Source organism: Adiantum capillus-veneris, chromosome 26 (assembly GCF_014529385.1).
Source record: "Adiantum capillus-veneris isolate H3 chromosome 26, ASM1452938v2, whole genome shotgun sequence".
NCBI classification, from domain to species: domain Eukaryota; kingdom Viridiplantae; phylum Streptophyta; class Polypodiopsida; order Polypodiales; family Pteridaceae; genus Adiantum; species Adiantum capillus-veneris.
Window position 1 is genome coordinate 1,556,745 of NC_140956.1, and position 14,409 is coordinate 1,571,153.

At 40.7% G+C, this 14,409-nt stretch overlaps 1 pseudogene; it reads left to right on the forward strand.

The window, feature by feature from the left end:
- The first annotated feature begins 6,377 nt into the window (after positions 1-6,377).
- Positions 6,378-9,461, forward strand: LOC147422881 (uncharacterized; annotated as a pseudogene).
- The last annotated feature ends 4,948 nt before the right edge of the window (positions 9,462-14,409 follow it).

Genomic DNA, 14,409 nt, shown 5'->3' on the forward strand with positions numbered 1-14,409 from the left:
TGAATGGTGGCATTAGAGTAGCAAATAGAGTTCTTAATGCCTTTCTCCCGAAAAATAGAGATGGAAAGATTGTTAAATGGTGATCAAAGCTATCAAAAATTTTACACCAGGGTTGATTTGGGTAGTTCCATGACTACAAAATTAATTATAAAAGGTTATTATTGTGTGCAACGAGACACACATTGTTTGTGTTAGCACAGAGGGATCAAGGGCAAAGGGAGTTAAATACTTTTTGAGATGCAACATACTTTGCTACACCATCCTGTAAAAAGTAACTATTGACGTCTTGATCTAGTCTGTTTTTCCACTCGGAAGTACTCGCTCGAGGATTAGGATTCCTCGGGATGTGAATCAATCCGATATTGTTATTGCTTTCTTGAATGGTGACATTTTTTAGGAAGTCTATGTAACACAGCCTCGCGGTTTTGTCAAGAAAGGACAAGAGGACAAAGTGTGCAGATGTAAGAAGGCTTTGTATGGTTTGAAGCAATCTCCTCGTGCTTGGTATGAGAAATTTGACACTCATTTGGTCAAATGAGGCTTTCGTAACAGTCCAACAGAAAGCACACTGTATGTCAAGCGTGAGGGCGATGTACTTCTCATTGTTGTTCTTTATGTGGATCATGATTTGCTGATCATTGGTCCCAATGAGGCACATATTAGTGAATTTAAGGCTGATTTGAATGCTACTTTCAAGATGAAAGATTTGGGAATGTTGCATCATTACTTGGGCATACAGTTTAAGCAGTGTGATGGTGGTATTGCCTTGTGTCAGAAAAGTTACATAGAGACATTGCTATGTAAGTTTGGACTTGAGGATTGCAAACATATTGCCACTCCCATGGAAACAAGTTTGAAGTTGAGTCTACATGATGTTGGTGAATTTACTAATGTCACTCTTTACCAAACTGTTGTTGGCTAGCTTGCCTCATTTATGTATGCAACACAAGGCCGGATATTTAGTTTGCAGTCTCATAGGTCAACAGATTTATGCATAGACCAAGGTCTAAGCATTGGCAAGCAGTCGAGGATTTTTTTCTACTTGAGTGGCGCTCTGCATCTTGGCTTGTTTTATCCCAAGGGGGGATCATTCCTGCCACATTTACATGCTTTTTTGGACTCGGATTGGGTTGGTTGTTATGACACGCGAGTGTCCACAAGTGGTTTTTGTTTCATGCTTGGCAGTTCATGTATTTCATGCTTTTTCGGACTCAGATTTACATGCTTTTTCGGACTCATATTGGGTTAGTTGTTATGACACCCGAGTGTCCACAAGTGGTTTTTGTTTCATTCTTGGCAGTTCATGTATTTCATGGTTGAGCAAGAAGCAACCTACTGTGGCCACTTCCAATTGTGAGGCTGAGTACAGGGTAGTCTTCACAGCTACGGTTGAGTGTGTATGGCTCAGACACCGTTATGGTTAATTTGGGTGTTGGAAAAGACATTGCCAACATCATCTACACTGACAGTCAGAGTGCATTGGCAATTGCAAGGTACCCAGTTTTTCATGCTCGCACAAAGCACATTGAGGTACATTACCACTATGTTAGGGAGAGGCTCTCAGATCAGCTTGTCTTATGTCCCAACACATGACAACCTTGCAAATCTTTTCATAAAGGCATTGTCTCATGAGAAGTTTGAAGCTTTCCACAAAGCTTTGGGCTTGCTCCCTTTTGTGGACTGATCCTATCCTCATCCATGGCACTTCCCTTTCCTCTTCGTGCTAGCCCTCGTTCACCGCATCACTCCCAGGGGGGATTTGTTACCTTAAACATGTGGTAGTGATGTGTGTGAACACACTAGAACCGCCGAGGCATTTTTTCCCTCTTCAGGAGGTTTTTTTCCCCATGCATTGTATATACACCCATCACGCTAGGGCTATCCATATTTCCATTGCACACTAAGTAATACACTCTATGTTGTGTGCCTTGAGCTTCCTTCGTCTTCTCCAAGCTATGTGTGTGTTTTCCTGCAACCCTTATTCCAACAGGAACCAACAGATTGATTACTTCCAGTTCAAACCCAGATAAAGCCAAAATTAGTATATTTTAACAATCCTAACTGTCATAAGAAATAAACAATGAAGGTCAAAATCTTCTAGGTAAATGAGTAGGCGGCTAGACCAACGTATGGCTACCACATGGCAAACGATGGCCTTAAAACCAAGAGAGCGGGAGCATGGAGCATTCATGGTGCGTATAAAAATAACTATGCAAAGGGTGAGAGATCCTGCACTTCTTTCTCAAGCAGTTGTATGACTCACTTCTCCTCGTGCACTTCTGTGCCTTCACCGCCTACACATTCTCCTTCAACCTCTACTACTATAGCGTTTACCTCTAAGCCTAACACTGCGAGGCTGTTGTGTTTTTCTATAGAGCCACACAATTTATAGAGCAACGGGTGGAGCAAATGCAGCAGGTTTTCTCAGGGCCTCAGTAAAACACTGTAAAAATAATTTTTCCACCAGAATGAGCGAGCACTCTTAAAGCTCTGAGATTTGGAGGTAGTTCTAGAGGCTACTCGAATGGAATTTGATGCAAGTATTATCTAGCAGGTTGTGGAGACAGTGGTTCAGAAAAAATTAATGGCAGGGAAGTTCAAGCTACAGTAGCAGCTCTAGGCCACGTGTTCAGAATGCAATACCATGTCAAGGCCAAGTTCCAACCAAACCCTAGTGAGCAAAAGAAGTTAGCAGACATCTAAAAGAAGATGCTGAGGCAACTAAGAAAAGGAAGATGGGAGCTCAGGGAGTTCGAGTGGCCACCTTACAGTAGGGGCTAGTGTATAAGTTCAGTGCAGAGGCCATCAACTTAAAGAACAACACCACCTATGTTGCTAAAAAGTATTTGGCATGTTGCTGCTCAGACTGAAACATTCAAAGGCAAAAATCAACCTAACAACATTTTTACATAATATTATGATTGAGCAAAAAGCTAAAGTTAAGACCCAGCACTAGCATGTGTTCAAAGCCTAGTATGTGTGACATTTCTTATACTGGGAAACTTGCATCCCAACACACACAAATGCACATAAGGTTTGCGATAAAGCGGCGAGAAAAGGGGCTGGAGCCATCTAGGTTACTGAGCAAAAGGAGAGAGTCTCAACAGAAGTCTCTTGGCTCGAAAGTTACTGCCCTACAGACAAAACTTCAAGAGACCAAAACCAAGCTAGAGAAGGCAAGGCAAGAGATAGACCAGCTAAGGAGGGAAACAATTGTTCAAATTCATGAATTTTTCCATGATGAAATGGTATACACCAATTTGGAGAAATTTCAGATGGTATTTCAAGATTGGAAGTCAGTCAAGTATCATAATCGGCAGGTTTTCCAACTTCCACCTCACCCCAGTCGTGTTCACCTTTTGGATAGAGTGCCTGAATGGTTCCTAACCACTGAAGACGTTATGGCCAATCCTCACATAAAGGAACCATCCACAACTAATCTAGCAAGCCGTCAAGTTAATCTTGTAGCCGTGGTTCCTGACTACCGTATTTGAAAACCCCGATCCAATTCGGTCTCCCTGGGCTCGTTAACCAAGGCCGTCAAAAAATGAAAAACTCATATGGCATTGCATGGCCGCCACTGGACTTAATTCCATCTAGTCGTCGTAACTCTTCGACCAGGCATCCAACTGACAAGCAATCACTTTTTGCTACCCTTCATGTTGAGCACTCCATTTGCAAACCTTGTCGAGCTCCAAAAACCACCTGATGGAAAACTTTCCAAAGTGGGCAAATCGGCTTGAAACCGACCCTCGCCAAACCTTCAACTGCCCATAACTTGCTCATTTGGGATCCGATTCTCAATCTAAAAGGATTGATGTGACGTCAACTTAAGCACTTCACATGTAACTGCTAAAACCAACCTTAGCCATCTATCCCCATTTGCGCTACCCGTCAAAAATCTGCAAAACCTTCTAACGTCAACCTGCCATATCTCGCACACTGTGGCTTCATTTGACAACAAGCCATCTGAACAAGATTCTACAATTTTAAAAAATCTTGGTACAACATTTGATTTTACTTGTGTATTCCGTATTGAGTCTAATGGTCAAACGAAAGTCATTAATCATACCATCGTTCATAATTGAAAGCTTCTGTTTCTTGTCAACCAAGGAAATGGGGTGAGTACCTACATATTTTGCAATTTTCATATAACAAGACCACTCGCTTTGCTACAAGTAAATCTCCATTTGAGATTGTGTATGATCACTCTCTTCCTACTCCTACTTCACGTCTTTCTAATCTTGTGCCTACTGCAGATACGTATTGCAAATTTTCATGACATTTATGCAAGTGTTCATTGCGCTATTAAGCATTCACAAGAACTTTAGAGTAAGCATGCTAATAAACGAGTTTAAGGAAGGTGATTATGTTATGCTTTGAATTGAAAATGAAGAATTAAGAGTGTTGACACCATTGTTTTTGTAAAACTTGCTCCCCATTTTTATGGTCCATTCAAGATTTCTGATGTTTAATGATGTTTCATTTTGTTTAGATTTACCTTCACACTGGCACATTCACAATGCTTTCCATATTAGTCTCTTATAAATCTTTCAAGGACCCCTACCTACACAACACATTTTTGAGGATCTACCTTCACTTGTAAATTCAAAAGAAAAACGCGTCCCTGCATAAACAGTTGATCATGAAACCACCACCACATGCACTAGCATGGTTTGAAACCTCTACATTTTGACTTTTAAAGGCCACCTAAATTTTTTTTCAAAAACTTTCTAAACCTTATGTTCGTTTATCACCATTTTTGTAATAGTGTTGGCATTTATGGATCTAAGATAATGCTCTTATGTTTCATTTTGTGTTTTTCTTTAAGCTAGAAGAGTGCCTTGACCTTTTCTTTTGTTTCTTGGAAGAGTACCTTCAGTATTTGCAGAGGGGATGGCTAGAATTATGGCGGCGAATACATGGTACGAGCCACATGTATCCTTAAGATACATCAAGGGTACAATATCTTCATCGATGATGAGTGTGACTCAGTGTAAGGACTATGGAATCACATTGGTCTTGCTATGTATACATGAATGCTCTCATGTTTTGATTTAAAAATTTCTAAAGTGTATATGCAAATTTTGGCTTGTAAGTATTTTGTGGATGGATTTGATTAACATTTGAAATCCTCATTGAGGTGATATGAAGAGTAATGGTATTTTTTGCGATGTTGCTCCATGTACGAAGGCAAAGCTATCCAAATTTTTCAAACCCATTATGTGGTTTTTGTTCTAATATGGTTATTATTTTAAATCCTCATGTGAGGTGCCCTAAAGGGTTATGGAAAGAGGCATCTAGCTATCCAAGTTTTTCAAATCCAAAATTCTCATGTCAGGTGCCCTAAATAGTTACGATAAATTTTTTATATATTTCTCCATGTACATAGGGAATGGTGTCCAAAATTTCAAAAACTAGTATGTATGTTTCTATAGTGATGTGCACAAAGGGTTATGGTATTTTTTGATGTGGTTCTTTTGATGTGGCATAAAAACATAGACAACACAAACGATGTAGACATTCGATCGAGTTTTTCTTTGCTCACAAAATTTTGCTCGGGTTATGATAGAACTCGTACATCCCAACCAAAATGAGCTGCCAATGCACATAGAAAACAAACAGTAGTCATACGACAAGTGGGAGCAAAAGTTTCTTCATAATCTATGCCTTTTTGCGGAATTTAGCCTTTTGCAATAAGTCGAGCCTTATGGCGATCAACCTCACCATCCGGCTTGCATTTCAACTTGTAAACCCACTTTGTACCAATGGCCTTTTTGCCAAGAGGCAAATCACATGAAGTCCATGTGTCATTTTCTATAAGTGCATCGTATATTCTAATTGCATGGTAGCCATCCAATTTTTTGAATTCTGTCATTAGAAAATTTTGGAGGTCATTTGGAGGGCCTTATTGAAGAGAGAGAAAAGAAGGCGCGGCCAATGAGCAGCAACCTTACGTAACGTAGAAATACATGGAAAGCAACACAAAAATGAAAGAAAACATTTTAAAATATTGAGTTTTGTCCCATTTTCGTAAGGTAACTTCCTAGTTTTACAAAGTAGGGCCCACTGCTAGTAGCGGCCAAGTTCATGACACCTGACTACTAATTGATAGCTAGCTCTCTCCCTTCATTAAAAGATATCCACTACCTTTATGAAAGGCTTTCAAACCTCATTCTCCCTCCATTTTACCAGTGGCTTCTTCTTCTACCCGCCCAAGAAGTTCTAGAGGTTGCTCTACACTGTCTCCAACCAGTCTCATCATTAGTGTGCCAAGAAGACCATGTAGTAGCACAAGCACTATCTCAATCTCAAACTCTCCCACTACGGATAATAGGTGGCAAGAGCAGAGGATAAGCAAAGGTTCTTGGGTTCTTATGCAACCAAGAAGGAGAAAAAGCTCGAAAGCAACAAACATATTTCGTTTTGCATGGAAAGCAAGAGTTCTATATTTCAAAGTCGAGGTCGGTAAGAAGACTCTGAAAGAAGTCTTTGTTCAACATGTTTTCACTCACTCTGATGTGATTGCTAATGGGGGCGATGTCTCCATGGTGCATAATCCATGGTGCAACTGTAAGTTAATTATTTAGCACTCCTCTATAAATGTTATCTTAATTTCAAGTGAGAATTTGTTTTTTTCTTCTCTTATCAGGCATATAATTAGGTTATACAGATGTTTGTATTTATTTCTATTCTATTACATTCACAAATGTTTAACCTTCGCCATATGAGGAATGGGAGCCACTGGAGTGCATTATAGGTCTCATCTTTGTGACCGATGCTCATATTGGAGTCTTGCAATATGCTGGCAGAACTAGCAAAAGCCTGGCAAACGAGGGTATTTTCTTCTATGACCATTTCTACCAACTCAATCAAAGGAATCAGAGAGGAGTGCTGGTGAAGGTTCCACTACCAACCAACTAGAACTCCGTGGATTGGCCCATTCCCGACACAACAATGAGTGAGGCATTGAGGAGCAGGCTCTATAGGGATGTTCAGAGGTCTCTCCAAAACTCTGTACCCACTAAATTGGTGAAACTTGCAAATTTTTGTCCTATTGGTCTCTTTGTTGAGTTATTTCATACCTGCAAAGTACATGTTGCTAAAACAATGCTGCTCTGCAAATCATTTGATTCCCTCTTGTGTGATCAGCTTCTTGATCGAGGGTGGTATGTGAAAGAAACAGATGGCATATGTTGCAAGATTGCTCTTGACACTTTCATTGTCAAGTATATGCTTGCGAAACAGACATTAATAATCTCCTTTTGGTACAAGCATTCTCACATTGTTGAAGGTTGCTATGTGCCTATGGATCAAGGGGCAGCAAGTTTGGCAAACAATGTTGTCATAGACGTGGAAGTGGTAGACAAAGACCTATATCTTATGACAGTAATTACAATAAGGCAGCAATGCAATCTTTTGCAACTTTGACATGACATAGTGGAGGAGACTGCCGACATTGACTCCGCAATGGTATTACAATTTCTTTGACTATACACAAAATAAAAAGCCGATCTCTGAATTTCAGCCAAATTACAAACTATGTAAACAAGGGGATTCAGGTTATGGGCCTGCATTGAAGACCAGATAACAACCCTAAACCTTGGAATCAAAAAATGCAAAAAATCCTTTGTGCATGGTCTTGTGCATGGTCGAATTAATACTCTGACATTTCCCAAGCGCAAACTACGTAAATCGGAGAATTCTCTATGTACATTGTACGGCTGTCGTAGTAGTAGCAATCCATTGAGATCCAAAATAATCAGTCTCTGCAATCATTGTGTGCATACATATAAGTAGTTAGAAACCAAAAAGAATTTATTATTTAAGTACAATGGATATTACCAGAACAACCATATCTACTTGAAGCAAGAGTCCATACTGGTCATTTCTAATGTTGACATTTTGTTGTTGAGTGTCGATGTTTCCTTGTGTACTACCAAGGGTATCCACCTCTTGTGCTTGTGCAATACATGACTCTTGTGTTTCCATGGCCGAATGGTTAACCTGTTCTGTTGTATGTTCCTGGCCTTGATTTGCAATATTGGCCTCCTCCCCTAGCACTCCCTTATCCTCCTATGCTTGGCCTAGAACCTCTGTTGCATTCTTTGTCTCTGAGGAGCATTTTACATTAGTATTTTTAGGGGCTTGGTCTACTTCACATTGCTCAACCCCAACTTCGGATTCAGTCGCTCCAACTGCAAAGAACACTGGTTTCTTTTCCTCTAATATGGGGTCAGTTTGAGGAATTTGGTTTAGGGTGTTGGAAATTGGCCCGACTACCTCTTCACCAGTCATTGTTAAAGCTATAATATGGTCATCGACAAAACTGCCTTCGGCATCTAAAATTCTTGGGGTTGAAATAGATAGTAGATGTTGAATCATTGAAGCGCGGCACCTTTGTAAATATTCCAATGTATAATTTTCTAGAGCATTCTGTAAAATTAGGTTAACTTGTGGTCAATAATTTAATTAATAATAGCACTAATGTTGGTTCATACCATAACAAGGAAATACCTTTGACATAAATGGATGAAGAGCAAAAAAACTCTGGAGTATATACTCTGCATGGAGAAGACATCTCCAACCACACAAGAATTTGGATCTGTCTGATTAGGCACTTTGATAGCTTTAAAGGTTGACTTGTACAGTTCATGATTTCCATATAGTTTTCCATAGACATGAAGTAATCTTTTTATACATCTGTAAACAGTGAAGGTTATTTATTATTAACAATATTCAGGTCATCAACCATTCCCCAAATAAACACTAAAGGTTTTATCAACTCTTACACTCTTATCTCTGAATGTGTTGCTTGTATGGAGTTGATAGTCCATACCACTTGTTTGTCAATTCTGTACATACAAGGCTCCAATGATTTGCTGATTTGTATGGCAACACCAGTGTTGTCACCTGGAGCATTGGACAGTGGACAACACAATCTCTCCAATGTGCCATGAGGGGTGTTATTTATTCGGAGTGGCACAAACATTTTTGGATCTAAAATATAAATTTCATTTTGGGTTTCTTGAGGGAGCTTGCTCTTTATTAAGCTACAATCACAAACAAGGATTTAATTAGAGGCCAAGTACCAACAAAGAAAGATCTTAAAGGTAGGGATGAGCACTTACTTTAGGCATACATAAACAATAGAGTCGGTAATTTGTGCATTTGGATCTTTCAATATCCCAATATCAACACAGTCCAGTGCTAATTTCCTACTTCCATAAGCAATGGGAATGCTTGCTAACAGTCCCTTTAATACATCATTGTTTCTTTCATTTAGCTCTGTGGTAACTTGCCCATAATTTCTCCTCTAGGCCTCTTCATCAGTAGCAGCAGACTGTACTCTTTAACTTCTCTTCTTCAGAGTGACGTCTTTCTTCTTGCTCAGCTCTGGCTCTTGTGTTCACCTCATGAGTAACCTCATGAATCTTAGCCCCTTGAACTCGGCGGTCTAGTGGTATTAGCAGTATATCTTTCATTTTGGGATCAATAAACTCATTAAGAATAAGGAGCTTATCGTATCTCCAACGCACTCTCTTAAGAGTCTCACTGTCCTTGTCCATTATTGTCACACGGTGAGCATGAGCATCAACAATGGTAATATCATTAAAATACTCCAAAAGAAAATCTTCTGCTGCTTCTTGAAGACACAGCAGGGCAACTACCTTCCACCTCATTGTACCAGCACATGCTTCCTCACAGATTTGTCTCACTACTCTTTGAAAAGGAAGTTTAGGGACACAAAGCTCAGTACATTTCTGAGCTTTCTTGATCTCCCTAAATAAACCCATGTTTCTTTGAATATTCTTCATTCTTGGGCCCTTCAATATCTTCATTGGTTTACCTGAATTTTTCTCCTTACTAGCAGACCTTCCATGCTTTCTTTGCAAGCCCTGGTCCTTTCCCTGCCTTCCTTGCTGTTGCCTTGGTTCTTTCCATTACATTGAAAGAGAAAAATGCAGAGGATCTCTCTCTCTCTCTCTCTCTCTCTCTCTCTCTCTCTCTCTCTCTCTCTCTCTCTCTCTCTCTCTCTCTCTCTCTCTCTCTTTTTCTGGGATCACAGCGCGCAGGCTCATATTTGACATGGGCTAATAGCCTACAGCGTGTTGTGATTCACAAGGTGAAGGAGGAAAATTAGAAACTTACTTCAAGCCTTTTAGACAACAAGCCCCAATTTTAATAACTATTAAATTGGGTCTCTCTCTCACTCTCTCTCTCTCTCATTCTCTCTCTATCTCTCTCTCTCTCACTCTTTCTCTCTCTTTCTCCCCCTCTCTCCCTATCTCTCTCTCTCTCTCTCTCTCTCTCTCTCTCTCTCTCTCTCTCTCTCTCTCTTTCTCCCCCTCTCTCTCTATCTCCTTATCTCTCTCTCTCTCTCTCTCTCTCTCTCTCTCTCTCTCTCTCTCTCTCTCTCTCTCTCTCTCTCTCTCTCTCTCTCTCTCTCTCTCCCCCCCCCCCCCCCCACCATCCCATTTTTTCTAGATCACGGTGTGCGGGTTCATCTTTAAGCTAGGCTAGTTCCTGTCCGCGCATCGTGATCCACAAGAGGATCAAGAAGAATTTGTAATCTATATTTTTCCTTGTAAGAAACTAGCGTCAATAGTTTTGTAGGATTCTCTCTCTCTCTCTCTCTCTCTCTCTCTCTCTCTCTCTCTCTCTCTCTCTCTCTCTCTCTCTCTCTCTCTGTGTGTGTGTGTGTGTATGGATCACGGTGCGCGGACACAAAAGCAAGCAAAGAGAACATTCTACCACGCGTCGTGATCCATTTTATGACATCCCTCTCTTTGTCTTTCTCTGTCTCTCTCTCTGTCTCTTCTTCTTTCAAACCAAGAAAAGTTTCAAAAATACTATCTCTCACACTCTCTCCATCGATCTCTCTCAGTCTTTAGCTTCCAAACCTAACAGACTATCAGCAACTCTCTCTCTCTCTCTCTCTCTCTCTCTCTCTCTCTCTCTCTCTCTCTCTCTCTCTCTCTCTCTCTCTCTCTATCTCTATCTCTTTTTGACTCTTCATCTACAAAAATCACTATGGAAAAAACTCTCTATGTGGAATTCAAATGGAAGAAAATGCGTGTAGGAGCCTTGCGTCTTGGTTGCAGAGGATGTCTCAGCTGTAGGTGTCTCTCTGTCTCTCTCTATCTCTCGTAGAGGTCATCTTTTCCGTTAGCTATCTCCCTCTCCTTCTCGCAGAGGTCGTCTATGCAGGTTTTTTTTCTCTCTCTCTCCCTCTCTCTCTTTATATTTCTCTCTCTCTCTCTCTCTCTCTCTCTCTCTCTCTCTCTCTCTCTCTCTCTCACACACACACACACACACAGCCGTTTTTTGACCTAGTAGACAGCAGTTCACTCTTTTGAGCATAACTTGCTCATCCGAACTCCGATTTAGGTGATCTATAGCCTCAATCGAAGAGCACAAAGCCCTCTACGCATTGATGTAAAGACAGAATTTTTCTGTGTAATGGAAGGCTTTGCTGTAACAGCATCTCAGAACTGAAAAAACTGTCAAAACTTTGCGTTTTTGTTGCCGACTTGAAGGCAATGTCAGACAAAACTCGCAAAGGTGGAAAAGCCACACTCGCCATGGAGAATGATGCAAAATCTCCAAGGAATTTGGATGCTAATCCAACCACATCGTCTACAACAACGGAAGCAATGATCATGGCTTACTTGATCTCGTTACAAGAAACCGTCAACAAGCAAGGTGAAGAGTTGCGCGCACTTGCAATGGAGAATGGTACTTTAAGAGTTCTCGTTGTGGAGAATGAGCACCTCAAGAAGGTTCTTGAAATGCAAACAACGCGCTTGATGCACCTTGAGAATGAAGTTCAAGAATGTAAACGCTCTCTTGTGGACATGAATGTAGTGAAAGAGCGCTTGAGCAAAGTTGAGAGTGATCATGTATTGAAAGAGGAAACGATAGATACAATACGACATGATGTATGTGAGATGAGAAATGCATCCAAATCATGGGCTGATATATGTAAGGATAATGTGGTTTCTACATCTCCTATCACGCAAGCCGTTGTCCAAGCAAAGAATGTAGAGAATGTGGACACTCAAGAATTGCAAGAACGACAAAAACGCTCAAAGAACATCGTCATTCGTGGAATCAAGGAGGAAAGCATGGAAACACCCCAATCTCTTGCGGTTGCTATTGAAGAGTTTTTTGCTACACACTTTGGCATGTCAGGAATCATGGCTTATGGTGCACATCGAGTTGGAAAACAAGGAGTCCCTCGCTCGGGAGAAAGACCTATTGTATGTACCATGGCTGATGAGGTAAAGAGAAAGATCATCCTTGACAATGGTTGGATCTACCTCAAAGGAACGGGTTGTAATGTATATGAGGATCGCACTCTTATGCAACAAAATGTACGTCGCAAAGCATACGAGGAAAGAAGCAAGAAGGTTAAGGTATCATCTCAAGAAGAAAAGGCACTTGAGGAGGATGCAAGTCCACCCAACAAATAGGGACACATGATCTATGAGACCAACTCACGCTTGCGAATAAGCTTTTGGAATTGTAACGGGTATCCATGGAATGCGGGAATTGGCATTGATGAGCTTACCAATGACTCCGATGTGATACTTCTTGTCGAAACATGGGAGCATGATGCGCAACGAATTCTTGGATTTGACAAATACGATGTACATTCTTTGATGTGGGCCAAAAATGCAAAGCAACGAAGAGGCCAAGGAGGCATAGCATGTATGACCAAAAAGGGTTTGAAAGATGTTTCCATTGTCAAAGAAGATAAGTATAAACGCTACTTATGGCTGAAAATCAGCCCACCAAATGGTCAAGTCATGTTTGTGGCCGGCTGCTACATTCCTCACTATGACTCCAACTTTTATGCTCGCTTGAATATGGATAGAGATCAGCCCTTTGTTGAACTAGAGGAAGACATTGCTTATTACAAGGATCAAGGTGAAGTCATTGTTTTTGGAGACATGAATGCTCGCACAAATATGTTACAACACGACACACAACAAGTCGACATGCCGCATGTATCAAGAAGAGTGGATGACTCATACATGTATAATCGAAGTTCTAATGATGCAAAAGAAGTGGATCACTATGGAAAGTCACTTCTACATATGTGCAATAGTACCGGAATGCTCATTGCAAATGGTTTATCTCTATGGCAAGGCACCAATGACTTTACATGTAGAAAGCACAATGGTGCTAGCGTGATTGACTATGTGTTGTTCTCAGAAGCCACTCTAGAATGCATACAAAGCTTTACACTTGGTGAATGGAATCCGGAATCGGATCATAGGATGTTATGTATTGACCTCAAATGTGGTAAACGGCCCGAGCATGTAGCCTCCAATCATGATGTGAATCATTTGTACCTACGTCTAGACTTCAAACGAGCACTTATATATGCTGATATGGTGGACCAAATGTTAAGCATGATAGAGCATCAAGGGAGCCCAACATTAGAATGCAAGTGGAAAGTTTTCAAAGAAGTAATTTTCTCTTGTGCGAAGGAATGCTTTTCGGCGAAACACATGTCTTGCAAAAGGTCTAAGAAGGGTAGCACCAAGAAGAAATGGTTTGACATGGAATGTAGTCAAGCCCGAAAACACTTGCTAAGATTGGATGCAATCAAAGACAAGGAAGTTTACTTGGAATGTTCACACACATACAAAGCACTTGTTCAAAAGAAGAGGAGAAGGTGGGAAGTCGAAAAACAACTTCTTTTAGCACAAGAGAAAGCACATGCATGTGGCAAGTTTTGGCAAAATCTAAAAGGCAAGCGCGTTGAGAGCTTTGGTGACTTGACTCTTGAGGATATGTATATGCATTGTAAGAACCTCTATGAGCAACCCAATGTTGATAAGATGGAGGGTTGTAGCTCCCTTCCATTTATGTCTCCCTTCTTTACCATTGAAGATGTATGCCGCGCGCTTGAGAAACTTGCTACTCGCAAGGCAGGTGACCTTCAAGGTGTCAAGGCTGAAATGATTAAATGGACAAGCAAGAAAACACGATATTGGATATGCGATATGTTTAACCTTGCACTTCAGTACGGCATGCCTCATGATTGGAGTGCAAATTGGATCAAACCTTTGCACAAAGGAGGAGATGTAAACAATGTGAACAACTATCGCACTATAATGGTTGGTTCTTTGATGGCAAAGTTATTTGGATGTATCATGGAGATGAAGATAAGTGAATGGGCTGAAAAGAATGGCAAACGTGCGCTTGGCCAAGCAGGTTTTCGAAAGCATCATAGCACTATTGATCACCTTGTCACTCTTCGAGTTCTTATGGAAGCGTCTCGATTGAAAGGAAAAAAGTTGTATTGTTGCTTTGTGGATTTCAAGAAAGCTTTTGACATGGTACCGCGAGGAAATCTTTGGAGACGTATGCAAAGCCTTCAAGTGCCGAGAGAAT